This window comes from Rana temporaria, chromosome 5 (assembly GCF_905171775.1).
Source record: "Rana temporaria chromosome 5, aRanTem1.1, whole genome shotgun sequence".
NCBI lineage: Eukaryota > Metazoa > Chordata > Amphibia > Anura > Ranidae > Rana > Rana temporaria.
Window position 1 is genome coordinate 335,762,620 of NC_053493.1, and position 27,191 is coordinate 335,789,810.

Below are 27,191 nucleotides of genomic sequence, written 5' to 3' on the forward strand. Positions count from 1 at the left end.
ATTAAAAAGAAAATAAAAACTTCCACCTTTCTGTATACAAATATTAAAAAGAAAATATAAACATACACCTTTCTGTATACAAATATTAAAAAGAAAATATAAACATACATCTTTCTGTATACAAATATTAAAAAGAAAATATAAACATACACCTTTCTGTGTACAAATATATATATATATATATATAAACATACACCTTGCAATTAATAAACATGAAAACTATAAACATGCACTGCTGTGAGTCCTGGGGCACTGCTCCCAGATGGTCCCCGATCCCATAGAAGAAGGATGGTGTGAAGTGAGGGTCCTGGTGGTCCCCGGGGATGTCAGGGGGCTCTGCAGTGGGAATGCTGTGACACAAGTGGTCATCAGATGTGATCACACCCTCTCTACCTTCCCAGCACACACACACACACACACTCAGCACCTCCTCCTCCCACTGGCAGCCTTTTTATAGCGCTCCCCTCTCCAATTCTCAGGTTACTTGGGGAAGAGTGTGCAGACCTGCAGCCTGGTGTCTCCTCTTCCCCTCCTCTGCCTGTTACAGGAGACATCCAGCCATTGGACTGTGCTGAGTGCTGCGGGACGTGTTTCAACAGATGGTTGGGGTTAGTGTGTGTCATCACTGTGGAGTGGGGATTAGAAGAGAAGCAAGGCTGCACCGCAACCGGAGTTGTGAGCTCTTCAGCCAGTGAGGGGAGCCGCAAGGACACATCAGGGGCCACTCCAGTGACTTCAGGTAAAGTTGGGCAATGTTTCTTGGGAGTAGTCGCTGTGCTGGGGTGGGAGGAATGCTGAACCCTTGTGAAGAAACTTCTCTGCTATCAATGCTGTTATTGTGCTTGATAGATACAGGGGATGCTTGCCTGCTTCTACAAGAAGATCGTCTGAAGGTTCTCATGTGTCCAGGTCATGGTGGAACTAGTAGTAGTTAGTTACATTTTACTAATCTTCTTCTGGAACGTTGAAGATGTTTTTTTAGCTCTTATCCAAATCACTTCTTCAGTTCAATGTATGATGCCTGCTAGGTACCGTAGTAGATGCTTGCCTGCTTTTTCAAGAAGATAGTCTGAAGTTTCTCATTTGTCCAGGTCATTACTATTAGTAGTTAGCTACATTTAACTAAACTTCTGGAATGTTGAGGATGTTTCTTAGCTCTTATCCAAAGCACTTCTTCAGTTCAATTTATGATGCCTGATACAGGAGATGCTTGCCTGCTTTTTCAAGATAGTCTGAAGGTCCTCATTTGTCCAGGTCATGATGTAACTAGTTGGTTACATTCAACTAAACGTCTTCTGGAATGTGGAAGATGTTTCCTAGCTCTAATCCAAAGCACTTCTTCAGTTCAATTTATGATGCCTGATACAGGGGATGCTTGCTGGCTTTGTGAAGTAAATAGTCTGAAGGTTCTCATTTGTCCAGGTCATAGTATAAATAGTACTATTTGGCTAAATTTAAAGCGGCAGTTCACCCGAAAAAATTTTTTTTAACATTAGATTGTGGCTAATTAGGTGAAGCAGAATCGGGTGTTTTTTTAAAAATCAATGTAGTACTTACCGTTTTAGAGATAGATGTTCTCCATGGCTTCCGGGTATGATCTTCGGGACTGGGCGTTCCTATTTGATTGACAGCCTTCCGACGGTCGCATACAGCGCGTCACGAGTTGCCGAACGTTGGTGCGGCTCTATACGGCGCCTGCACACCGACGTTCGGCTACTTTCGGGAACTCGTGACGCGCTGTATGCAACCGTCGGAAGGCTGTCAATCAAATAGGAACGCCCATACCCGGAAGCGGCAGAGAACATCTATCTCTAAAACGGTAAGTACTGCATTGATTTTAAAAAAAACACCCGATTCTGCTTCGCCTAATTAGCCTCAATCTAATGTTAAAAATTGATTTTTCGGGTGAACCTCAACTTTAACTAAACTTGTTCTGGAGTGTTGAAGATGTTTCCTAGCTCCAATGATGTTGAAGATGTTTCCTAGCTCCAATGATGTTGAAGATGTCTCCTAGCTCCAATGATGTTGAAGTTGTCTCCTAGCTCCATTGATGTTGAATATGTTTCCTAGCGCTTATGCAAGCCATTTTTTCAGTTCAATTTATGATGTTTGATAGATACAGATGATGCTTGGCTGCTTTTTCAAGAAGCGGATCTGTGACGGTTCTCATATATCCAGGTCATGGTGTAGCTGGAAGTAGTTGGTCACATTTACCTAGACTTGTCCTGTAATGTTGGAGATGTTTTTTACTCTAATGCAAGCCACTTCTTCAGGTCATTTTTTCCTGACACTTGATGCTTGCCTGCTTCTTCAAGAGTAGGGATGAGCTTCGAGTCCGAGTCGAACTCATGTTCGACTCGAACAATGCCTCTTCGCCGAACAGCGAACAATTTGGGGTGTTCGCAGCAAATTCGAAAAGCCGCAGAACACTCTGAAAAATTCTATGGGAGAAATCTAAAGTGCTAATTTTAAAGGCTTATATGCAAGTTATTGTCATAAAAAGTGTTTGGGGACCTGGGTCCTGCCCCAGGGGACATGTACAGTATCAATGCAAAAAAAGTTTTTAAAAAACGACAGTTTTTTCAGGAGCAGTGATTTTAATAATGCTTAATAATAATAATAATAATGCTTAAAGTGAAACAATAAAAGTGAAATATCCTTTAAATTCACACCTAAGGGGGGGGGGTTGTAAAGTATGCCTGTAAAGCAGCGCTTGTTTCCCATGCTTAGAACTGTCCCTGCACAAAGTGTCATTTCTGAAGGATAAAAAGTCATTTAAAATCACTGCTCCCGAAAAAACTGCAAAATGTAAAACTTTTTTTTTGCATTGATACATGTCCCCAGGGGCAGGACCCGGGTCCCCAAGCACTTTTAAAGACAATACTTGCATATTAGCCTTTAAAATTAGCACTTTAGATTTCAAACGTTCGAGTCCCATAGACTTTAATGGGGTTCTAAAGTTCACACACATTTTTGATCTGTTCGCAGGTTCTGGGGCGAACCGAACGGGGTGGTGTTCAGCTCATCCCTATTCAGGAGTCTAAAGGTTCTTATTTATCCAAGTCATGATATAGTTAGTAGTCACATTTAACTGGACTTTTGTAATGTTGAAGATGTTTCATACCTCTTATCCAAGCCACTTCTTTAGTTCATTTTTGGGACACATGATAGATACTTGGTTGCTTCCTCAAGAAGAGAGTCTGTGAAGGTTTTCATTTATCCTGGTCATGGTGTTATTAGTTGGCCACATTTATATGGACTTGTCCTGCAAAGTTGAAGGTGTTTTGTAGCTCATTCAAGCCATTTCTTTGGTTCATTTTCCTGACACTTGATGCTTGCCTACTTCTTCAAGAGTTTGTGAGGGTTCTCATTTATCCAGGTTTTGCTGTAACTAGTATTAGTTTCCATATTTATCTGGACTTGTTCTGTAATGCTGAGGATGTTTTGTAGCTCTTATCGAAGTCACTTCTTAAGTTCCTTTTTTTGACACTTGATAGATACTTTCCTGCATCTTCAGTAGGAGAGTCCATGAATTATTTCATGTATCTAGGTCATGGTGTAGCTAGTAGTAGCTGGACACATTTACCTGGATTTGTTTTATAATGTTGAATACGTTTCATAGCTCTTATGCAATCCCCCTATTTGGTTCTTTTTGTGACACCTGATAGATACAGGGGATGCTTTTCTGTGTCTTCAATAGGAGAGCCCTTGAATAATTAAATGTATCCATGTCATGGTGTAGCTAGTAGTAGCTGGCTACATTTATCTGGATTTGTTTTATAAAGTTGAAGAGGTTTCATAGCTCTTATACAAGTCACTTCTTTGGTTCTTTTTCTGACACTTGATAGATACAGGGGATGTTTTTCTGCATATTCAGGACTAGAGTCTCTGAAGATTCTCATTTATTCAGGTCATGAATACACTTGATAGCAGAGGCTTGGAGAAGCTACAGAACACCTTCAAATTTAGAGAACAAGTTCAGTTGAATGTATCTGAAGAGAAGCAAAGTCCTGCTGGTGTTGACCAATGCACACTTGTGTGAGGCCAGTTTTTTTTATATTGCTGTTCCCAGGCTTATTTTCCATGGAAGGACCTTGGAAAGGACTTAAAAGTCCAGACTATTTCCCATCAAATGGCATTTATAAAGTCTAGACTATGTCCACCCTATTGGATCATGACAGCAAGCTAGTGTGGAAAAGGATGTTGGCATAGAATGGATACAATGTAACTGGGCACTAACCCTAATAATGACCTTGAGTAGCTTTCCGAGTTGATGGAGGTTTATTAGAGCTCAAGGTTTTACAGAACCTGTGTGGTCATCGTGGGGATAGAGAGCTACTTGTGCAAGATGTGGCTTGAAGCACATCTAAAGCTAAAACAGTAGAGTGGTCTGGGGGTTAGAACCTCCGCCCTGTTTTTTTCTTTTTCTTTTTGCTGTCTATGTGATTCACTTTCTCTATTTGTCCTGGTAACCTGTTTCACTGGGACTGAAAGTTAGGGAAGATCCAACATATTGGGGGGCGATTTACTAAAACTGGTGCACGCAGAATCTGGTGCAACTGTTCATAGTAACTAATCAGCTTCTTATTTCCGTTTGTTCAATTAAGCTTTGACAATAAAACCTAGAAGCTGATTGGTTACTATGCAAACTTGCACCAGATTTCGTGTGCACTCGTTTTAGTAAAATAAATCTCTTCCCTTAAGTTGCCACCAGAACAGTAAAAACGTGTTCCAATGATAACTGTCTATAAAGAAGTTTATTCACTTTGTAGAAACTACTAGACAGTTAGTAAAGGGAAATCTCCCCAGTGGGACACAGATGGCAACAAAAACCTGATTTTATTCCCTACTCTGTCTAAAATGCAAAAAAATAGCTTTGGATGCAGGTCCTCCTAGTGAAAGACAACGCAGTGACTTAATAGCAGTGCCTGGCGCCTATCTATGTGCTTGAGCCCCAATCGAGCTGCTACATGTGCAGTTTTTATTTGTTTAATAGCATTTGTTAAATCTCTATAAAGCTATCATCGCTTCTGCAACACACTAAAGCCAACATGTTGCAAATGAAACATTCTAGAAGAGGTTCATTTCATTATACTGAAAATTTAAAACGAAGCTTCTCATTCAGTAACATGTACTAAAACATTCATCAGTGGACGCTCCACAAGCCCATTTCTTTTTCTCCCATAACCATTCTGTAATTATGGTAAGAATTTATTGCAGCTCCCCAAGCAGCGGTGCCCTAAACACATGCTGTAAAGATCACCTCATTTGAAGCATACTTATTGGATTATGCTGGATAGATCCTTCAAGAGTTAAAGGAAAACCTTGCATCATTTAATCTGAAGGCATCATTTTTTATTCTATCAAGTGTCTGATGTTTTCTTAGAAGACTTTCTAGGAAGTGACTTTGTACAAAGTTTACTAACTACTGTAAATACAAGAGGAGCTATAATTTACTTTTAACTGACACCACATGCGCAAATGTACATGTTCCTAAACTTCGCTGACCCCCCACTTTTCCCCCCCAAGGCTACTGAAACCTTGGACTAATGCAATCTACATTATACAACGTTGACATTATTGTGCTTTATCTTGGATGATGACTTGCAAAGTAAAAGTCATCATTTGGGTGGCTCCCCCAACAATTGCATTTGTACAGAGAGGAAATCGTGGTGGAGTGTGGGCGTCACGCATCATTAGAACAGTATTATATTTCCAGCCCAAAAAAAAAAGACATAAGATGGGTTATTGTGTATTTGTTTAATTCAGCTGCAAAGTGAACAACATTCTTTGTGACAATGCTCAGTGTCAATGTGCTTCCTAATGTAATTGAGGTTTCCCCATGAATGGTGGCTTGCTTTGCAGACTGATATGCTTTGATGGCAGGAACTGCATACAATGTAACTTGTGGGATACATTTTATAAAAGACAGTATGTACAGTAAACTGGTATTGTCTTGCTTGTCAAGCTATAGATTGTTACCATGATAGTGATACTAAATCCCGACGGTTTCATTATCCAAAAAATAACATTGCATGAACAAATGGAGCGTGGCATATTACCTAAGCTGTGTAGGTAATCTGGCTGTATTATTAATGCCTGTCACTGGATATACCGGCATGTGTTCCTCTCTGTCAGGGCTTGTTTTACTATAGCTCAGGGGCACTTCCCCAAACCAAATTGATTACACTTTGAGTAGAAATTAAAATTGCTGTCACTATCTAATGGGAAAGCACTAATATCAGATGTTTGAACTTTTTGTGTGGGTGTAGGGACATTTTCTGTAACTTTTAGCATGCTTTCACATAATGTGCTGTAAACTTTAGGGACATTACATGTAGTCAAAGCACCCATAACCAAAAATATAATATATTGCAGGCTGCCAATCATTAGTTTTCTTTTTTGGGCTTTTTCTTGATTTTCTGCTGGTGATCTGCAGGGCTTTTTCTCCATTTTCTCCTGTATTACAGTGCCCCCACTCTGGATGAAGGAACACAGGTGGCACAGCAGACAGTAGCTTTGTCAGTCTGGGGGAAGGGAAGTATTAGATGTCCTAGAACAGTAGTCTCCAAACTACAGCCCAGGGGCTGGATACGCCTTTATCTGGCCCTTGGGAAACTCTTGCTCCCTCTGACAACAATGATGTGGCATTATTCTTCCCACTGACACCAATGATGGCGCATAAACTCTTCCTCTGAGACCCAAAGATGGGACATTATTCCTCCCACTGACACCAATGATAGGGCACTATTCCTCCCACCAGTGGTGACTGGTGCTCGATAATTCGAGGGGGCATCAACCACCACCCTCGCCCCCCAGCGGGAGACAAATCAGTCTACCCACTCCCCGGGGAAATGAATGTGGGGAATACGGCCCCTGGCGAGACAGACGGCCTTCTTATCTTCTCACTCCGACTTCCCTCCCCTGTCCAAGTCGGGGAGCGCTGTTGCGGGTGAGCCAATCCAGTGGTGGCTGCTGGGTTGGCGGGTCTTCTCCTCCGGCCCTGCTCTCCACTCTCCTCTCTCCTCCTCTTAGGATTGACTGGCGTTTTGGCCATTCAGGAAATGGGTCTTATATGCCTGATCGCTGTCTGAAGAATGTACATGGAGTTGCGCATGCACAGCTTAGTTGCATTCCTGGCTATGCTGGAATGACCGACTCCTGTACATATGCATGGGATGACATCAACCACTGCCCAATCAAGAGGCCAAAAACCCAGCACCCAGAAGTAGCCCAGGGAGAAGATGACAGTGGCTATAGAGGGGTGTAACCACTGCATTGCTGGAAGGTGGAGTTGAGTATTTTTTGGGTGTTTTTTTTTTTAGCTTTACAACCACCACAGTCTGACTGTACAATCGCCTTTATAATGGCCACACACGCTTCGATTTTTTTATTTTTTATCCGATTGTTGTGCCATTTGACTAAAATGATTGAGACGTAAATTCGATCAAACTCTATTGGCCAAAGCAGAATATGATCAATCGTTTTGCATCAGTTGGCAGCACGAAGATTTGTGGCGTGCATAGAACGGTGCACATGAGCACAGCTAACAAGTGAGGGGGGGGGGGAGGAGAGGCTTGGAAGCTCACCAAGGTCATTTCAAGGAGGCAGACACACAGTAAGAAAGGATTTCACGAAAAAAAAATTACAGGGCCTTTAGTGGATGTGTATGCATTATTTTTTGGCGAACAAGGGTATCGTTTAGCATCAATTTAATAAAGCACCTATTTTGGGGGCAAAGCTAAAGACTCAAAAAAAAGAAAATGCAGCTATTGCATTTATGATGTGGTAGGTGTGATGTTCAGTGTCATTAGATGCTAGTATATGTTGTATTTGTACAGCTGTAGCCTCAAGTGCATGTGTCACTCTCTACACCTAGAGCCAGACTTGGTGCACACAATGGTTTGATTTCCCATCATTTCATATCAAACTTCCAGAGATAAGCATTGTACTGCAGTCCACATCATGACGTATCATAGTCTTTGTACCGTGTGTACATATCAGATAAAAACAAGATTTTTGAAGACTATTATTCCCAGCACAAATGAACTTATTCAGAATATCAAAGACCCAACAAATTTCCCCTTTCAATAGTCTGAACTAAGTAAGTTGAAAGGGATTGGTTGCTATGGGTTAGTACACATTGTACATTGTTGCTGTTTACACCGTTTTGCTGATTAAACTCAGAAATATGTCTGGAAAGGTTAGAGACAGTAAGCCTAGGTTCACAAACTTCACTCTGACTGCGGGAATTAAATTGCGCAAATTCAGCTGAACTCGCACAATTTCATTCCCGCATGTCAGTCCCTTTGCAGGACTAGAGCAGCAGAGCCGCCCAAGCCAATCCTTCACTAAGCGGCGATGCCCAGCTCGAGTCACTGTCAGGGGCTTTCTAAATCCCGCGAAAACTCGCGGCAGACCTCTGCAATGTCTCCTGGCAACAATGACAAAAGCTCCCAGGAGACATTGCGGCATCCAGGAAGTGACGGAATACCCGCACACTACCCGATGAATCCATATACAGGAAGCGGCCAGTAACATAAAGGATTACCAAGGTACAGTGGATCGAAATAAAAAAATAAAAAACATGCGGTTTAGTAATTATGCATATGAGTGTATCATTTTTTTTTTTGGTGGGGGAGTGGATCTTGGGTAGGAGTTCCCACACTTTTTTCCCCAGGACTTGACCCCTGGATAGGAGTGATTTAACACAGCAGTAACATTACTAACCTAGAACTATCTGATTGGAGTATTAATTTAGCACTATTAGTACTAACATAGCACTATCTGATAGGAGTACTAACACCATACTAACAGTACTAACATAGCAATATCAGTACTAAAATAGCACTATCTGATAGGAGTACTAACATAGCAAACTAACATAGCACTATCTGTTTGGAGTACTAACACCATCTGATAGGAGAACTAGCATGGTACTCTCTGATAAGAGTACTAACATAACACTATCTGATAGGAGTACTAACATAGCACTATCAGTACTAACATAGTCATTTCTGATAGGAGTACTAACATAGCACTTTCTGATAGGAGTACTAACATAGCACTATCTGATAGGAGTACTAGCATAGCACTATCTAATAGGAGTACTAACACCGCACTAACAGTACTAACACAGCACTTTCTGTACTAACATAGCACTATCTGTACTAGCATAGCACTATCCGATAGGAGTACTAACACCACACTAACAGTACTAACACAGCACTATCTGTACTAACATAGCACTATCTGCTAGGAGTACTAACATAGCACTATTTGCTAGGAGTACTAACATAGCACTAACTGATAGGAGTACTAACATAGCACTATCTGCTAGGAGTACTAACATAGCACTATCTGCTAGGAGTACTAACATAGCACTATCTGCTAGGAGTACTAATATAGCACTATCTGATAGGAGTACTAACATAGCACTATGTGAAAAAAATCTATGAAAACCCATGGTACATGTCTGAATGTTTCATTTCTTCCACTTGTTGCTTTTCTAATACAGCCCACATTCCATCCCATTCGCTCTCTGCACACAGAAAAGCATGGCTAGGAATTCTGCCAGCCTGAATGATTTTGACTGATATTTAAAAGCTTGTGGTTTTGTCGATGAATTAAAAAAAGGCCAGACATTTTCGCAGACAACCGTTTAAACCCAATGATCTGAACCGGAGTTATCGCTGGTAATCATACCCTGGCATAGCCGCTAAATCCCCGAGCAGAGACAAATGTCAGATACTTATGTGGCTGATTTAACAGAGTTTGCTTTAAAGTGTAATTATTAGCTTAGGTTACTCCGCAGCGCTCACATTCTGGAATCTGGTGGAGGGGATTCCAAATCGTTCCTAGCTCTGCGAAGACGGGACGCTTGGCTAGTTGGGAATTTTGAACTGTCATTGTCAGACATCCATTACTGAGAGTTGGAATTCTCAGTTATTGCCTAGAACTTTGTTTTGGTGCTACCGGTATTTCAGTTCGTGATACTGCTTTATTATCAGCTAAGCCTCTGTCAATCAAGCTTAAAAAGCGCATATTGGGTTTCACTGATGGTGACGTGAAATAATAACAATGGCAACCTTTTTTTAGCTATTTGGATATTTAATATGGCAGTAATTATGTGCAAAGTGCAGTAACCCATAGTAACCGTAGGGATGCTAGATTAAGAAAAGGATCATTCGGCTTGGTTGCAGTTGGTTACAGAAATGTGCAAAGAACTGTTTACCTAAATAAGTAAGATCCCTGCACAAATCGGCTTATCAGGACATTCTTTGATATGCCTAGCAAACTACCGCCTGATTTTATTTCTCAAGTATTCTTTACATTTCTGTGTGAGACATAATGGAATAAGTACTAAGTAAATTCCTGTCCCTGTATGGAATGTCTGAATGGCAGTGACACTGCAGAGGGGCGGCCAGCTAATCACATAGAGAAAGCCATTAGGAGGGTAAATAATTAACACTGCAGCCGTGCTTGAAAGATTTACATTTGAATGCGTATAAAATGTAAGTATAGATATTGTATATACACATCTCCCAATCACACCTACAATCCATAAAAGGGGACCTTTTCTGACTGCTATTTCTGCAGCGTGTTCATCTTCAAAGCCATAAACAGAAGAGCTTATGCGACCCAAGCGTTCCTGTTTATAGCTGAAACCAGGACTGAACACAGATGGATGGGGATACGTTGGCTGTCCGTCCATCGGATCGGATGACAATCGGATGGGTAAGCATTCCGTTTCCATCCGTCCGCCCCATAGAGAATAGTGGGCTGTATCCACTCTGCATAGGGGGGCCGACACAGGTGGATCCGTGGAGAGAGGTGGATCTGCTTGAATGGATTCCGCCCCGTGTGAAAGGAGCCTAAAGCCTCGTACACACGATCAGTCCATCCGATGAAAACGGTCTGAAGGACCGTTGTCATAGGTTAACCGATGAAGCTGACTGATGGTCCGTCACGCCTACACACCATCAGTTAAAAAAATTATCGTGTCAGAACGCGGTGACGTAAAACACAACGACGTGCTTAAAAAAACAAAGTTCAATGCTTCCAAGCATGCGTCGACTTGATTCTGAGCATGCGTGGATTTTTAACCAATGGTCGTGCCTACTAATGATCGGCTTTGACCTATCGGTTAGGAATCCATAGGTTAATTTTAAAGCAAGTTGGCTTTTTTTGAACCTATGGTTAAATAACCTATGGGGCCCACACACGATCGGTTTTGACCTATGAAAACGGTCCATCAGACCGTTGTCCTCTGGTTAACCTATCGTGTGTACGAGGCCTTATGCCGCATACACACGGTCGTTTTTTGTGATGAAAAAAAACGTCATTTTTAAAAACGTCATTTAAAATGACCGTGTGTGGGGAAAACGTTGTTTTATGTCTTCTGAAAAGCGACAAAAAAAAAATTCGAGCATGCTTACATTTTTTATGTCGTTTTTCAAAACATCGTTTTTTGTGTCATAAAAAATGACCGCGTGTAGCTAAAACGATGTTAAAAATTATGTTTTTAAACCCGCGCATGCGCAGAAGCAAGTTATGACGCAAGCTTGAATGGAACAGAGTGCCGCCTTACGTGCTGAACGTAACCACGCTTTGCTAGAGCTCTTTAAAAAAAAAGATGGTGTGTATGCTAAACATCGTTTTTTTTTCATGCTAAAAAATTACGTTTTTTTTTTATTACAAAAAACGACCGTGTGTACGCGGCATAAGTGTTCCCAGAACAGAAGGCTACTAATAGAGAATTTCCCCCAGTGGTGTGACCAGGAATTGTCCGGAAATACTAGTATTATATACAAGTGTTTTGGGCAGGAAGGCTGCCAACTCTGTATGTAAATCCCTGCTAAATGTCCAACTGTACGATGGAACCTTTATAAATGTAGGGTCCTCTTAACATCATTGCATAGTGGGAACAAGCGCTCCCGCTAAGTGATTTTGTGGAGCGATTTACACGTGATCTGACTCACATTGCAAGGTGACTGCTCATGTAGCACAGTGAAAAAGGCAGATCTGTATTCACTTGAATCATCCAATCACATTTCTTTGGCACTAATTTCAGTATTCCAACATAGCTTCACCCTATTGACTAAGGGAAGTGATCATTCACTTTGCAGATTAATCGTTCCCTCCTTCCTGAGTTATTCAGCCCCATAGAGAACACTTTCACTTTTCAGCAAATCTCCCTTAATGTGATAAATACGAAAATCCTTCCCCATACAAAATACAACCATGATAAATAATAAACTAATTCTGATCATTGTGACCAAGATCAGGGTCTGCTGAGTACATGAAGTCTGCTGAGTACATTACTGCTAGGACGGAGTACTGAGACCACCATGAAGACACGTATGATTGATATTCTAGTGTCAGAGGAAAGGTCATACCATATAGGCCGTCCTACTCCTTGGAGGAACAGAAGAGATAAGGCCTCTATGGGCTGGAGGAGGATCTGAGAGTTCACAGAATCTTATTTTGGCTTAAAAAGGAGCAAATTTTTATGTGATGGATTTGATTATAAACAACATTCTTTGCTATTATCTACGGAAAAGGGTTTAGGATATACATTATAGGGGGGAAGTTATAGTGTTAGTTCACCTTTACATAACAATGACACCCTTCCCCTGTTCTCTGCTGTCAGGGCCAGTGCAACCATTAGGCAAACTAGGCAGCCGCCTAGGGTGCACTGTTGCCTAGGGGCACCCAGCCACTGGTGTTCCTACTCTCTTCTCTCTGCAACAACCAAATAAGTCTCAGCATCAGCAGGCAGCCGCCACTCCATTCGTACATAGTGTCAGAGGCGCACTGGAGGTGGAGGGCTGTGTCTGTGTCCCTACTCCCGAATGAATGGAAGCAAGCAAACATTCATTGATGGGCACTAGTAGGCTGCATTGATGGGTGCTGGTGAGGCTACATTGATGGGCGCTGGTGAGGCTACATTGACGGGCGCTGGTGAGGCTGAATTGATGGGCGCTGGTGAGGCTGCATTGATGGGCGCTGGAGAGGCTGTATTTGATGAGTGCTGGAAAGGCTGCATTTGATGGGCACTGGAGAGGCTGCATTTGATGGGTGCTTCATTTAAAAGGTGGGGTATACATGGGCAGGACACAGGGGGGTGAGTCAGAAGTGGAGCCAATGGAGGTGCCGCAAAATGAGGTTTTGCCTAGGGTGTCAAAAATCCTTGCACCAGCCCTGCCGGCTGTACTTACCTCTGGGGTTGCCAAGCTGCTCCAGCACTCCCAGCTGCCCCAGCGGTCCAGGGATGTAGAATCCCTGCTCTTCTACCTGTTCTCCATCAGCGCTTTTTGGATGGAACAGATAGATTCTGATTGGTCAGCGCCATCGCATTGATGAAAAAGAGATGGAATTTCAAATCCCTAGATCACTGGAGCAGCTGCAGGGCTGCTGACAGTTTGAAAGCCATTTGTCAGAACTGTGAGTAGATCACCATTACACTGCTGCTTCCCGGGAGCGGGCAGTGGCCTTTTACTGTTTTTTTTTTTGCAGCCAGCCCCTGATGATGTGCATTTACCACAAAATGTCAGTGCCTCGGATATCACACAACTCCCCCTGACGATGCCTTGATCTTTTTTTTCTCTCCAGAAGGATGAAGCCATCTTTGTTCAGGCTCAGTCTAATGTCAGTTTTTACTTCCAGGGTTTGAATACTGGCTTGGTGATGACACACCTATGTAAATCCTGGTGACTATGCAGTTTTTGGCTGTGTTTGCAAGTATCTGCCATAGATCAGCCCCCGGATGTAGTCTTGCACCTTGAGACTTGCTGCAAATGTTGCTGTTTGATGTCTAGGAGAGAAGAGACTGAGCAAATGCTTCCTCCTGCCTGTAGCAGACTGATGACTGATGGCCTCATCGCAGCCTGAAAATGAAGGAGAAGTACAGCCAAAGCTCATTTGGCTGTACTTCTCCTGTGGATCACAGAAGTGCAGTTTGTTCTGCACTCCTGTGACCCGTTTTCAGCAGACAGCAGGCTGACGCCCGCTGATGTCACAGAGCCAGTCCAGGCTTGGGAAAGATGACGACAATGAAGTCGGGATCCGCCAGGTGCCTGGACCGGAAGCCGGCTCAGCTTCTCAGCGAGCCGCTGAGAGCTTGAGCCGGCCGCTACTGCCCCCTCCCCAGCCCAGCACTCCAGTGAGTGCAAGGAGGGGCAGAGCAGAAAATTGGTCACTGACAGTCACCAGCTTTCTGCTTACGGAGCCCTGAGAACTGAGCGATCGGTGGTGTTTGATCGCGCAGTTCTCAGTGTTAGAGCCAGTGAGGGACAGATGCTGCATCCACCTAGGTATGTATAAATTCAGAAAAATAGCTAACCAAAAATTCTCTTTCAACTAAAACCTAAAGAGGCTTTTTAATAGAGCTATGCAGGAATAAAAAAAAATGATACCTAGATGACTGCATTAAAGACCGCTGATTGCTCAGTTACTTAGTTACATAGTTACATAGTTAGTCAGGTTGAAAAAAGACACAAGTCCATCCAGTCCAACCACAAAAAAATAAAAATAAACAAACAAAATAAAAAACACAGTACTATCCCATACACCCAAATCCATACCCACAGTTGATCCAGAGGAAGGCAAAAAACCCCAGCAGAGCATGATCCAATTTGCTACAGCAGGGGAAAAAATTCCTTCCTGATCCCCCGAGAGGCAATCGGTTAGCAGTAAGCAGAGAGCGGGCAAATGTCATTCACCTGCTCTCTGCTCTGCTCTAATCTCTGCTCTGCTCTGCCAGTCCACCAATCACTGAGGAAGGGGCGGGGGCAGCTGACTAAGGCATCGTACACACAATAGGTTAACCAGAGGACAACGGTCTGATGGACCGTTTTCATCGGTCAAAACCGATCGTGTGTGGGCCCCATAGGTTATTTAACCATCGGTTAAAAAAAAGCCAACTTGCTTTAAATTTAACTGATGGATTTCTAACCGATAGGACAAAACCGATCGTTAGTAGGCACAACCATCGGTTAAAAATCAAGTCGACGCATGCTTAGAAGCACTGATATTCTGTTTTTTCAGCACGTCTTTGTGTTTTACGTCACCGCGTTCTGACACGATCGTTTTTTTAACTGATTGTGTGTAGGCACGATGGAACATCAGTCAGCTTCATCGGTTAACCGATGAAAACGGTCCATCGGTCCGTTCTCATCAGATGGACCGATCGCGTGTACGCGGCTTAAGGCTCTCAAGGCTCCGCTGAGAGGCAGTAACAGAAGGGGATCTGACATATACTGCTGTAAATCTGCCACAAAGGCAACAGGTCCCAGTGGTAATTCCCTACACGTTTCAACTCGTGGAGTCTTCTTCAAGGGGTTCTGGTGAACAGAAATAGTAGTAGGTTCTATAATGAAAAAATAACCACACATAAGAAATAAAAAAATATATTCATACAAAGAATGAACATAAATGGTTGCAAATGGTTTGTATATATTTCATAGTGATAACTTACAGGGATCAGCAAGAGATTGAGCATCTAATAACCCACCAGGTGGTTTCCATGTTCCCATGCACTAATAGATAGCTCAAAGGATGGGAGCCTAATGATAGGAAAATCAGTACAAATCAAAGAATGTAACCACAAGTGCAGGCGTAACACACATAGATCAAAACACCACCGGTACTCACTGGATTAAAGACCAAAAGTTGGAGCCACTATTGTTGTGCACAGTATGGCAGAAAACAAATATAATATACGGTTGTATCCTAGATGTTATATGGCCAAAGCCTTTATATCTAAAGAAAAGAAAGTTCTGCAAAGAAGAGTGGGCAAATATTGCAAAGTCTAGATGTGCAAAGTTAGTAGAGACATCCCAACAGACTTAAACGCTGTAATTAAAGCAAAAGGTGGTTCAACAAAATACTGACATCAGGGGGGTGATCCTTTTTCCAACTTAGGCCTCATTCACACGAGGTGGATCCACTCAGCGGCATCCGCCAGCTAAGCGAGAAATCTCTCCGTTGATCTCCGCTGAGCCGGCGGATGACAGGTCCCTCTCTGCTCACTGAGCGGGGAGGGGCTTGTCGAGCGCCGCTGCTTGCTATGGAGAGATCGGACGAAAAGGGACAGCATGTCTGTTTTCATCAGATCTCACCCGATCAGATCTGCCAGGACGGATGGCGACGTATCACCATACATCTGATTTTAGAGGATCGAATGTCAACGGACATGGTCACCGCTGACATGCGACACTACATAGACTTGCATGGAGCGCCCGTTCAGGTCTGCCGTAAAAACTGACTGGCGGACCCGAACAGTCCGCCCGTGTGAAAGGTGCTTTAATGCCGCGTACACACAACGTTTTTTTCGTCGGATTAAACTCTGACGGGTTTTTCCGACGGAATTCCGCTCAAGCTGTCTTGCATACACACGGACACACCAAATTTCGACCGTCAAAAACGTGGTGACGTACAACACTACGACAAGCCTAGAAAAATGGAGTTCAGTGCTTCCGAGCATGCGCCAAATTGTTTCCGAGCATGCGTGTTTTTTTCCATACAGATGAACGGAATTTCTGATAGAATTTTTTTCCGTCGGGAAAAAAAGAGAACATGTTCTCTTTCTAAGTCCGTCTTGATTTCAGACGGAAAAAGTCAGTGGGTCACATACACGGTCGGAATATCCAATGAAAAAATTCCGTCTGACTTTTTCCGTCGGAAATTCCGACCGTGTGTACGCGGCATTAGTGATTCTGTTTTCGATTTCTTCCTGATATGTTGGTGTTTTATCTTTTACTTGGATGTTATAAGTTGCACTAGTAAATACAACTAGATAAAAATAAAAACTGTGTCTGTCTTCGTTTCAGGCTGCAAAACAACAAAATGTGATTATTTTAAAGGGGGTGATTATTTTCTATACCCCATGTAGACTAAAATCCTTGCTGCTTTGCTGGGGGAAAAAAAACTGAAGCAATGCTGATAGTTTTGTATGTTTGATAAAAACACTCTTTAGAGTCTTTGTGTCCTAAAACAGTCTTATTATTCACAGATGTCCCCTGTAATACAGCCACTGAGCACATAATCCAATTTCAAGGTCTGTGCAGGAAACAAAAAGTAACTTATTTGAGATTTATTAAAAGAATTACAGTAACACTGTTGTGCGAACTTAAAAGAAACGGAGTAATTGTCCCAGCACAATAAATAGAGCAGTTTAATATCTCTGCCTCTGGGGAGGACCGGCTTGTTGTCAAAGAGTAATTTACTGCTCCAGGTGGCGGACACTCAGGCGAAATATTTATGGCGCGTTCGACATTCCTAACATGCACTGTTCTACTACCAGCAAGTGCGTAAAACAGTCAGTGCATGTGTTCATAAAACGCTATCTACCTTTCATTATAGCAATCAAAGGGTGACTAAACACTTCATTTTCTGGATATTCGAACCTGTGAATGTGAAGCTGTTAGAGAAATTATTTAGTATTTTCAGTGTTTTTTTCTTTTTCTTGAAGTCATCACACCTCCTTTTTACTTGCTTTGTTGTATGTTCATGATCACTTTTCACAAAGTGAATATAAGTCTCATGCCACGTACACGCGATCATTTTTCGGCATGAAAAAAAACGTTGTTTTTAACCACTTCTCTACTTTGGGTGTTTTTCAGATTTGGCGTTTACAAGACTAAAACATTTTTTTTTGCTAGAAAATTACTTAAAACCCACAAACATTATATATATTTTTTTTTCTAATACCCTAGAGAATAAAATGGCGATCATTGCAATACTTTTTGTCACACCATATTTGCGCAGCGGTCCTACAAGCGCACTTTTTTTGGAAAAAAATCACTTTTTTGAATTAAAAAATAAGACAGCAATAAATTTGGCCCAATTTTTTTATATATTGTGAAAGATAATGTTACGCCGAGTAAAATGGTACCCAACATGCCACGCTTACAAATTGCGCCCGCTCGTGGCATGGCGTCAAACTTTTACCCTTAAAAATCTCAATAGGCGACGTTTAAAAAATTCTATAGGTTGCATTTTTTGAGTTACAGAGTAGGCCTAGGGCTATAATTATTGCTCTCGCTCTAACGATCGCGGCGATACCTCACTTGTGTCGTTTGAACACAGTTTTCATATGCGGGCGCTACTCACGTATGCGTTCGCTTCTGCGCACGAGCTCGTCGGGACGGGGCGCTTTAAAAAACATTTTTTTTTTTTTTCTTATTTATTTTTATTTATTTTATTATTTTTTACACTGGGAAAAAAAATAAAAAAAAAATGATCACTTTTATTCCTATTACAAGGAATGTAAACATCCCTTGTAATAGAAAAAAGCATGACAGGTCCTCTTAAATATGAGATCTGGGGTCAAAAAGACCTCAGATCTTATATTTAGACTAAAATGAGAAAAAAAAAAAAAAATTGGAAAATGTCATTTTTTCAAATGACAAAAAAAAAAAATGTTTCTTTAAGAGGCTGGGCGGGACTGACGTTTTGACGTCACTTCCGCCCAGCCGAGCTATGGGGACGGGCGAAGGAGATTTTTCCTTCAGTCTCGTCCCCGCTCAGCTCCCGAACGGTCGCGATCTCCTCCGCCGCTACCGACGGCTCCGGTAAGCGGCGGAGGGCGCGGGAGAGCGGCGGCAGGGGGGGGGCCCTCTCCCGCCACCGATAACGGCGATCTCGCGGCGCATCCGCCGCGGAGACCGCCGTTATCGTTACCAGAACCGCTGACAGTAAAGATACATACCTCGGTTGTGGCAGCAGCTGCTGCCGTTACCGAGATATGTATCTTTAAAGTTAGGCCGTATATAGTCGTACAGCGGTCTGGAAGTGGTTAAAAACATCATTTACAATGATCGTGTGTGGGCTGCACATCGTTTTTCAGTTTCTGAAAAACGACAAAAAATCTTTTTGAACGTGCTGCATTTTTTAACGTCGTTTTAAAAAAAAATCGTTTTTCGGGTTGTAAAAAATTATCGTGTGTGAGCTAAAACAACGTTTTAAACCCGCGCATGCTCAGAAGCAAGTTATGAGACGGGAGCGCTTGTTCTGGTAAAACTACCGTTCATAATGGAGTAAGCACATTCATCACGCTGTAACAGACAAAAAAGCGTGAATCGTCTTTTACTAACAAGGAATCGGCTAAAGCAGTCCAAAGGCGAATATAACTTCCCCTTCTCCTGAAGACGACTTGAGAGGCGACTTGCAAAATGACTTCTGTATAGAAGTCAATGCAAATCGCCCCGAGTCCCCCCCAAAGTAGTACAAGAACCTTTTTCTAAGTCGGAGAGACTTGCGTCGCTCCTATTAGAACGGTTCTATTGAATAGAATGGGACGCGACTTGCCTGACGAGTCGCCCCAGTGTGAACCGGCTCTAAGGCTTCATTTCCATGGACGTTTTTACAGCCACTTTTTTTAGCCTTTTTTACAGCTTAAAGGATCACTAAAGGACATTTTTTTTAGCTAAATAGCTTCCTTTACCTTACTGCAGTACTGGTTTCATGTCCTCATTGTTCGTTTTTGCTTTGAAGTTGCTGTAATTCTGCTGTGATCTCCACACTTCATGCTTGTCTGGCTCCTTATGAAAAATCTCATGGCAGCTTTTCACTGTGGTCCAAGCTGTGTGTCTAAAACTCCTCAGGAACAATCAGATTAATTTTAAAAACAAAACACTGCCCTGGATTTGTTTGTTTTTGTTCTGTGGGTCTCTTTACTTCACATAAACATGAAACCAGTTTAAAAACGAAAGTGAAACTAGAGGCACATTATATGATTGAATTTAATCTATTTTTAATCATTTTTAAAAGGAATCAGTTAACTTTTATGTCTCTATACCCTGTAAACAGTCATTTCAGCAAAAAAATGTTTTTCCTTTACTGACCCTTTAAAAACGCCTGTCCATGTTTTTTTTTTTTTTTTTTTCAGCTGGAGCTCAAAAACGCAGCAGTAGCGTTTTTGCGCGTTCTGAGCGTTTTTGCGCGTTTTGAGCGTTTTTAACATCTGGTGTTTTTACAGCTCTAACTCTGGAGCTTCAGAACGCACTGGTCCTGGTTTTTGGTCATTGGCCCTTGCTTGAGTACAAAGTAGTACAAGTGACATACAATTATATTGGAAATATTGGCTTCTTATATCTTTTAGACTCCAAAATTGAGTATTCTTCTACAGAATCTTCTACACCCACCTGTGTCAACCATTACAAGGGGGATTAGGTTTTACCTTTAGATTTTCAACTTACTCTGTGAAACTCAGTTAGTATATTGTACCTTGATGGTTAATTGGCAATCAGGTATAAGTTTTGGTGGGGTTCTTTGTGGGTAGTTAAAAAAAAAACGAGTGCCCCCCAAACCAGAATATAAAAATAGAGTTTGGATGACATTAGACTACAAATAAACCTGTACATTTTAGAATTAACAATCCTTACAAAGAGCAGACACCACAAGATTCCCGCTAATGGCCTTATGATCCATAACGGTCTTCTTCTGTGCCCCTTCCCAATTTAGGTTCAGTTTGTCACAGGGGCCTGTGAAGGGCCTATTGCTGCCATCTTGGAAAGGCTCTACCAAATGGCACCACCCTGCCCATTGAGAGTGCCCTTACAGGTCCTAATGCAGTCCTCTTGGACACAGAAACTTCAGTTGGCAAATCCTACTAACAGAGTTTTCTGGCTAGTAGTTGGCATCTCCTGTATCTACATTTAAACAGTCTTTTTTCAAAAAGAAAACATGTTGTGTGGGTTTATCTCGGGACAGTTACACCTAATTAGAACTGCAAGTAATACATTTGAGAATATTCTATGGAAAATGACATATATACATAAACATAGGTAGGGTCATATGTTTTCCCACACAATTGTTTGTACAGTCCACTTTAAGTCTTTCGAACTCCTTTAAGGAGCTGTGTGGCCTTGAGGCCAGTATAATGTAAGTCTGTCACTGGGTGTAAATGCAGGGAATGCATAAATCAAAAGTAGCAAGTTAAATATAGAAGTGATTGCGCAAAACAGCATAATGAGCATTTAATGTGTCTGTATAATTAGTGATTTGAATAGACAGACCATGTCGTAGGTTGCGGTGCATTTTATTTAACATAATGACTCATTTCTAAAAGAACATGAGCCAGCTAGTCTGCAGGGTATAAGTATACAGTTCAAATCACATGGACCTGGATAATATGGGGGTCTCTGTTTGTCAAACAAACCCTATTAAAAAATAGAAATACAAATTGATTGCTCTTAATGGAACCATTTTAGCACCATTATTCTTACTGATGAAGAACACTTAAATCTAATCTCCAGGCACGTCTAAAAAAAACACACAAGTCTGCAACTTTATTCATTAATAAAACCTTGAAGCATGTTTCATGCAAGCAAAGTAATGACTTGAATTTGACTTGGTATCGGCCTTCTACAGTCCCTGTACAGCAATGCTCAGGCTGGGGGAGGGAGAAGCAGTACAAGAAACCAATTCGTTGTATGCTCACAGGAGACGGGATGAACTCTTTCCTTTAACTGTCCAGTCACAGGCTTAGGGAGGGGCAAGACCTACTGTATAGGTGTTACTTAAAGTGGAGCTCCGCCTGCCCGCAGGTCCCCGCAGTCCCCGGAAGTGGGTGCAAATTCCTGTTTTAGATTGTGGCAGCGGAGGGGGGGAGGAATCCAATGAGCGGAAGTTCCACTTTAGGATGGAGCTCCACTTTAAGGCAGTTCTTCAGCCGTTTTTTTTTTTTTTATATATATATAAAAGTTAGTAGATACAAATCCTGTAGCTGCTGACTTTTAATAAAAGGACACTTACCTGTCCAGGAGTCCAGCACTGTGCTCATCCAAACCACTCATTTGCCAGTCTTTGGGTCCTGTTTACTGTGGGGCATGTTTACTGTGGGTATTCGGCTGTGAATCCTTGTGGCTTCCTAGCAAGTCATGCTGCACTTTGTGATAAGTCCTGCAGCTTTCTGGGACCTGTCATGTCCTAGAAGGTTGTGGGGGTTGAGCACTTCCCGGAAGTGGGAGCGGGTACCTGTCAAAACCTCCAAAAGGTGCCAAAAACAGAAGGGGGGGGGGGGGTAAGAGGTTATAAAGCAGACTTTGCCTTTAGGGGGAAATTCCGCTTTAGCTGCAGCAGAGAAAAATCAGGTCTCCTGTTCTGTCAGACAGAGCTGTGAAAATCTCAGAACTGGGCAGACAGCAATGCAAATCCTTTGGCATGTGAAAAAGTTCCCATATATGTACTTATTCTGCATGTTTATCAATTTTTATAGTTCAGGAAATCGATAAGGTACTTTTTGCATTTACATTGGCAACACTTTGTGGTAAAACAGACACTTTTTATTTACTCCAAAGTCATATACATGTAAAATCGCATGTGTCATGATAGAGCTGAGAAAGCCTCAATCATAGCTCTCAACTGTCCCTGATTTTGAGGGACTGTCTCTGATTTGGAGCAATGTCCCTCTGTCCCTCTTTTCTCCTCATTTGTCCCTCATTTTGGTCTGATCGATAAAGTTGTATATAAAATTATTTTTTTTATCTATCAAAAAGTGTTTCCCAGTGCTAAACCTTTCATCCAAATTCGAAATTGCTGTATTTTTCAATTTTAAAGCCAATATAAAGGAATAGCAGTGGTGAAAAAAAAATACACTTGTAGATTTATTAACCTTTTTTTGGGGATTATTTCCCCTTTAAGGGGGCGTGAAAGGGGACGTTTCCTATGCCTACATAGGTTTTCTAGTAGGTGTCCCTCATTTCCATCTCAAAATGTTAGGAGGTATGCCTAAATCAGAAAACAAAACCCATCCTCACCACATAGGGGCCTTGCCTTACCATAATTTCAAGGTTAATGAGCATAATGCAATGGTAGAGGGTGAACAAATGCGGCGTGTTGCCCTCACTGTTTCCCATTGATGTTAATGCATAAAACAAATTCCCATGTTGGAACGTTATCTGTTATCAAAATTCTGTACTACAATAGACATTACATGCTTAGTGCACACCTGGCCAGATCAAGCAACAGTCCTTTTGTTTGTGTCCACCTTCAAAAGTCACCCAGACACCCCCAACCTTCAGATCACAGAAGTTGGTTGAATTGGATAGTGTTGGGAATTTGATACTCACATTCCTAATAAGATAGGATAAATGTGGGTTACTTTCGGATTGCAAAAATTCTGTCCATCAATAGAGAGGCTGAATGAATGATCTGTAGTAAGCTTTAATTCTCTATGGTGCTTTTATGTGGCATGAGAATGTGGGGGCTACCACATATTGCACAAAAAGTGAAATATAAATTATACATTTGAAATCCGTTTGTTGTGGTCTTCAAGATTACCATTATAAACCTTTGTGTACCGCTTTGAATGCCACCCACCACAGCAGTCATACTTATTGGTGTTGGGTCAGAAGTAATATTATGATAGATACAAGTTTCTACTGGCTTTTCCCTGGGGTCAAGGTTGGAAGAACACTGAAGTGCTTGATCTGTCCTCCCACTCATATGCAGGAAGAATGGAACTTTGGAAAAGGAGTCCGTTATAATGTGCAAATACAGTAAAACCTTGGTTTGAGAGTAACTTGGTTTAAAAGCGTTTTGAAAAACAAGCTACATTTTTAACCACTTAAGGACCGGACCAATATGCTGCTAAATGACCCAAGGGATTTTTACAATTTGGCACTGCGTTGCTTTAACAGACAATTGCGCGGTCGTACGACGTGGCTCCCAAACAAAATTTGCGTCCTTTTCTTCCCACAAATAGAGCTTTTTTTTGGTGGTATTTGATCGCCTCTGCGATTTTTATTTTTTGCGCTATATACAAAAATAGAGCGACATTTTTGAAAAAAAATCAATATTTTTTACTTTTTGTTATAAGAAAAATCAAATAAACTAAATGTTAGTCAAAAATTTAGGCCAAAATTTATTCAGCCACATGTCTTTAGTAAAAAAAAATCTCAATAAAAAAAAAATAGCTACCTAGCGGGAACAGCGACACTAATACAGGGATCAGAAAAATGATCGCTTAGTGACACTGGCAATAGGGAGTGAAAGGGTTAACTAGGGCGGTGATCAAGGGGTTAAAACTTTATTAGGGGGGTACGGGGGGCTACCCTGGACCTAACACTAACTGCCTGTCACACTGACACTAAATGCAGTGATCAGTACATATATGATCACTGCATTCAGTGACACTGTGACAGGGGGGGGTGATCGCAAGGGGTTAAATGTGCCTGCGTGTACTGGTGTCAGTGTAGTGTACGTGCCATTCTGCCGACGTAAATGTACATGTGGCGGTCCGCAAGTGGTTAAATACATTTTGACTTGATATACAAGCGATGTCTTGATATACAAGTAGCGTCATGTCACAACTGAGTATACAAGAGAAGAGAGGCGCCTCCAAGTGTATCAATATGGTTACATTTAATGAAGGTGCAACATTTAGCAACATATTGCTACACTTAGAGGCGCCTCTCTTCTCTTTATTGCTCTGTAGCTCCTGCGGGATTTTGCTTCTAATCCCCTTGTGGAGGCTTCCATTTGTGGATGGACATTTTATGGTTACACATCGCATTGCTATAATTTTTTTATATGGACTATAAACTGAAGGACCTATGAATAAATGGTTGTTGAACGAATGATTTGAGTTTCCTTTATTTCTTATGGTTACATTTGCTTTGATATACAAGTGCTTTGGATTACAAGCATGCTTCCGGAACGAATTATGCTCGCAATCCAAGGTTTTACTGTACAATAATTATAAGCATTCTGCAGTGTGGAAGTTTTATCTTTACACTGTGAAGAGGATCAAAAAACATTAAAGTGGCGTTCCACCCAACAATGGAACTTCCACTTTTTGGAATCTCCCCCCCGGTGTCACATTTGGCCCCTTTCAGGGGGGAAGGGTGAGCAGGTACCTTCCTCTGTGATCTACGCCAGTGATCATCAATCCTGTCCTCAGGGCCCACTAACAGGCCAGGTTTGCAAGATAACTGAAATAAATCACAGCAGGACAATGTGTAAAAATGAATGTGCAAAGAGTAGTGGTCTACACACTACTCAGCAGATTTTACCTTCCACTAATCTGACTAATAGTAATAGTAAACAAAGGCCTCGTACACACGACCGAGGAACTCGTCGTAAATGAAACGTTGTTTTCCTCGACGAGTTTCTTGTCAGGCTTGTCGAGAATCTTGACAAGCTTTCTTTGCATACACACTGTCAAGACAAAATCTCGTTGTTCTCAAACATGGTGACGTACAACACGTACGACGGCACTATAAAGGGGAAGTTTGATTCCACTGGCGCCACCCTTGGGGCTGCTTTTGCTAATCTCATATTACTGCATGTTAAGTAAAAGTTTGGTGAGAGACGATTCGCGCTTTTCAGTCTGTTACAGCGCGACAAATGTGCTATCTCCATTACAAACGCTACTTTTACCGAAGGCACGCTCCCATCTCATACTTTATTTTGAGCATGCGCGGGTTTCTAAGCATACACACGAACGTGTTTCTCGTCGTAAACCAGCCCAACGAGAAACACAACGAGGAAATTGAGACTCCTGACGAGAAAAAAGAGAACTTGTTCTCTTTTTTTCTCGTCGAGTCTTCTCGACGAAAAACATACACACGACCATTTTCCTTGGCAAAAAAGCTCTGCCACCAAGTTTCTTGATTGATTCTGTTGAGGAAAATGGTTGTGTGTACGAGGCCTTATACTTAGCCCTTTGTTAAGCCGTGTACACACGATCGGAGTTCTGATGGACTCAAATTCGATGGATTTTTTCGTTGGATATCCGATGAAGCTGACTTTCATCAGTCTTGCCTACACACCATCAGACTAAATCCCGACCGTTCCAAAACGCGGTGATGTAAAACACTACGACGAGCCAAAAAAAATGCGTCGACTTGATTCTGAGCATGCGTGGATTTTTCTCCGATGGAGGTTTTTAATCCATAGGAAAAATTTAAAACATGTTCTATTTTTTTACACCGATCTTTACTGCTCTTTTCATTGTCTTAGTGAATTCATATGACATGTCTTTCTTTTTGTGATTTTTTTTTTTCCAAACGCATCAGTTTGTTGTGTTTGCAAAAAACAAGAAATTCTCTTGGAGGAAAACAATTGTTGAAGAAGGCTATTATATACATTATCATATGATTATATAGGAGTTTAAAAAGAGAAATCGATCTCAGTATACAGAAAAAAAAAAATCTTTAGAGTACTTGCTCTTGAAACTATTTGAATTCTGACACCTCATTAACTTGGCTGCACCTTGGAAAGCGATACACTCTATTACTGCTAGTCCACCTGCTAGAATCTGGTATATCGTTTTTTCTCATTAGATAGTATGTGTGTAGAGTACGTGCAACTCCTTTTTTAGTGCTTTGTTAACCTCCAAAAATGATAAATCAGTCCAAGAGCACAAGTATTGAAGCCCATGCAAAGGAATGATGGCATGTGAATGGACATGTGTAGGTCACAGGTATTAGGACATACTGGGCCATATTCTCAGAGAAGTTACGATGGAGTATCTCAGGATACTCCATCGTAACTCCCTTTTTTGGCCAGTGTATCTATGCTCCTGATTCTCAGAATCATTTTTGCATAGATACACTTAAGATCCGCCATCTGTAAGTCACTTACACTGGCGGATCTTAAATGCAATGACGCCGGCCGCCGCTTGATGGCATTTACGTGAAGGAGTCATTTGCATATGCAAATGATCCTTCTACGCCGATTCCCGAACGAGTTTGCGTCGCGTAACCGTCGCTAACGTCGTTTGCGTAAGCGGAAACTTACCCCTGCTATATGAGGGGTAAGTTTCCGCAAGTCTCGCGTAGGCCATGTTACGGATGGCGTCGGGTCCCCGTCGTGTTTTTTCGTCGGATACGTCGTTTACGTAAGTCGTTCTTGAATACGACTTTACGTCAATGACGCACACGTCGGCGTCATTGACGTTTTCCGCCGAGAACTGGAGCATGCGCACTGGGCTTTTTGCAGCCCGGCGCATGCCCAGTTCTTTTGCATCGGGGGCGCGCTTCATTTGAATAGAAGCCGCCCCCTTGGAGATCCGCCAGGCTACGCCGGGACACTTACACTCCGCTGTCCCAAGTTATGGAGCAAGTGGTTGGGGAATACAACACCTGCTCCAGTAAGTTGGGACAGCGGAGTGTAAGTGCCCTAAGCGCAGCAGGCGGATATTTAGAGAGAATATGGCCCACTGTACTTAAAGTGGATGTAAA

At 42.0% G+C, this 27,191-nt stretch overlaps 1 protein-coding gene across 2 annotated transcripts in view; it reads left to right on the top strand.

The window, feature by feature from the left end:
- Nucleotides 1-466: 466 nt before the first annotated feature.
- Nucleotides 467-27,191, top strand: part of SULF1 (sulfatase 1) — a 204,450-nt gene continuing 177,725 nt past the window's right edge. The window contains exon 1 of one of the 2 annotated variants that reach the window (XM_040354377.1): nucleotides 467-739. The gene's annotated coding sequence lies outside the window, so the exon portion shown is untranslated. The remainder of the gene's footprint in view (nucleotides 740-27,191) is intronic. The other variant, XM_040354376.1, reaches the window with a different exon arrangement.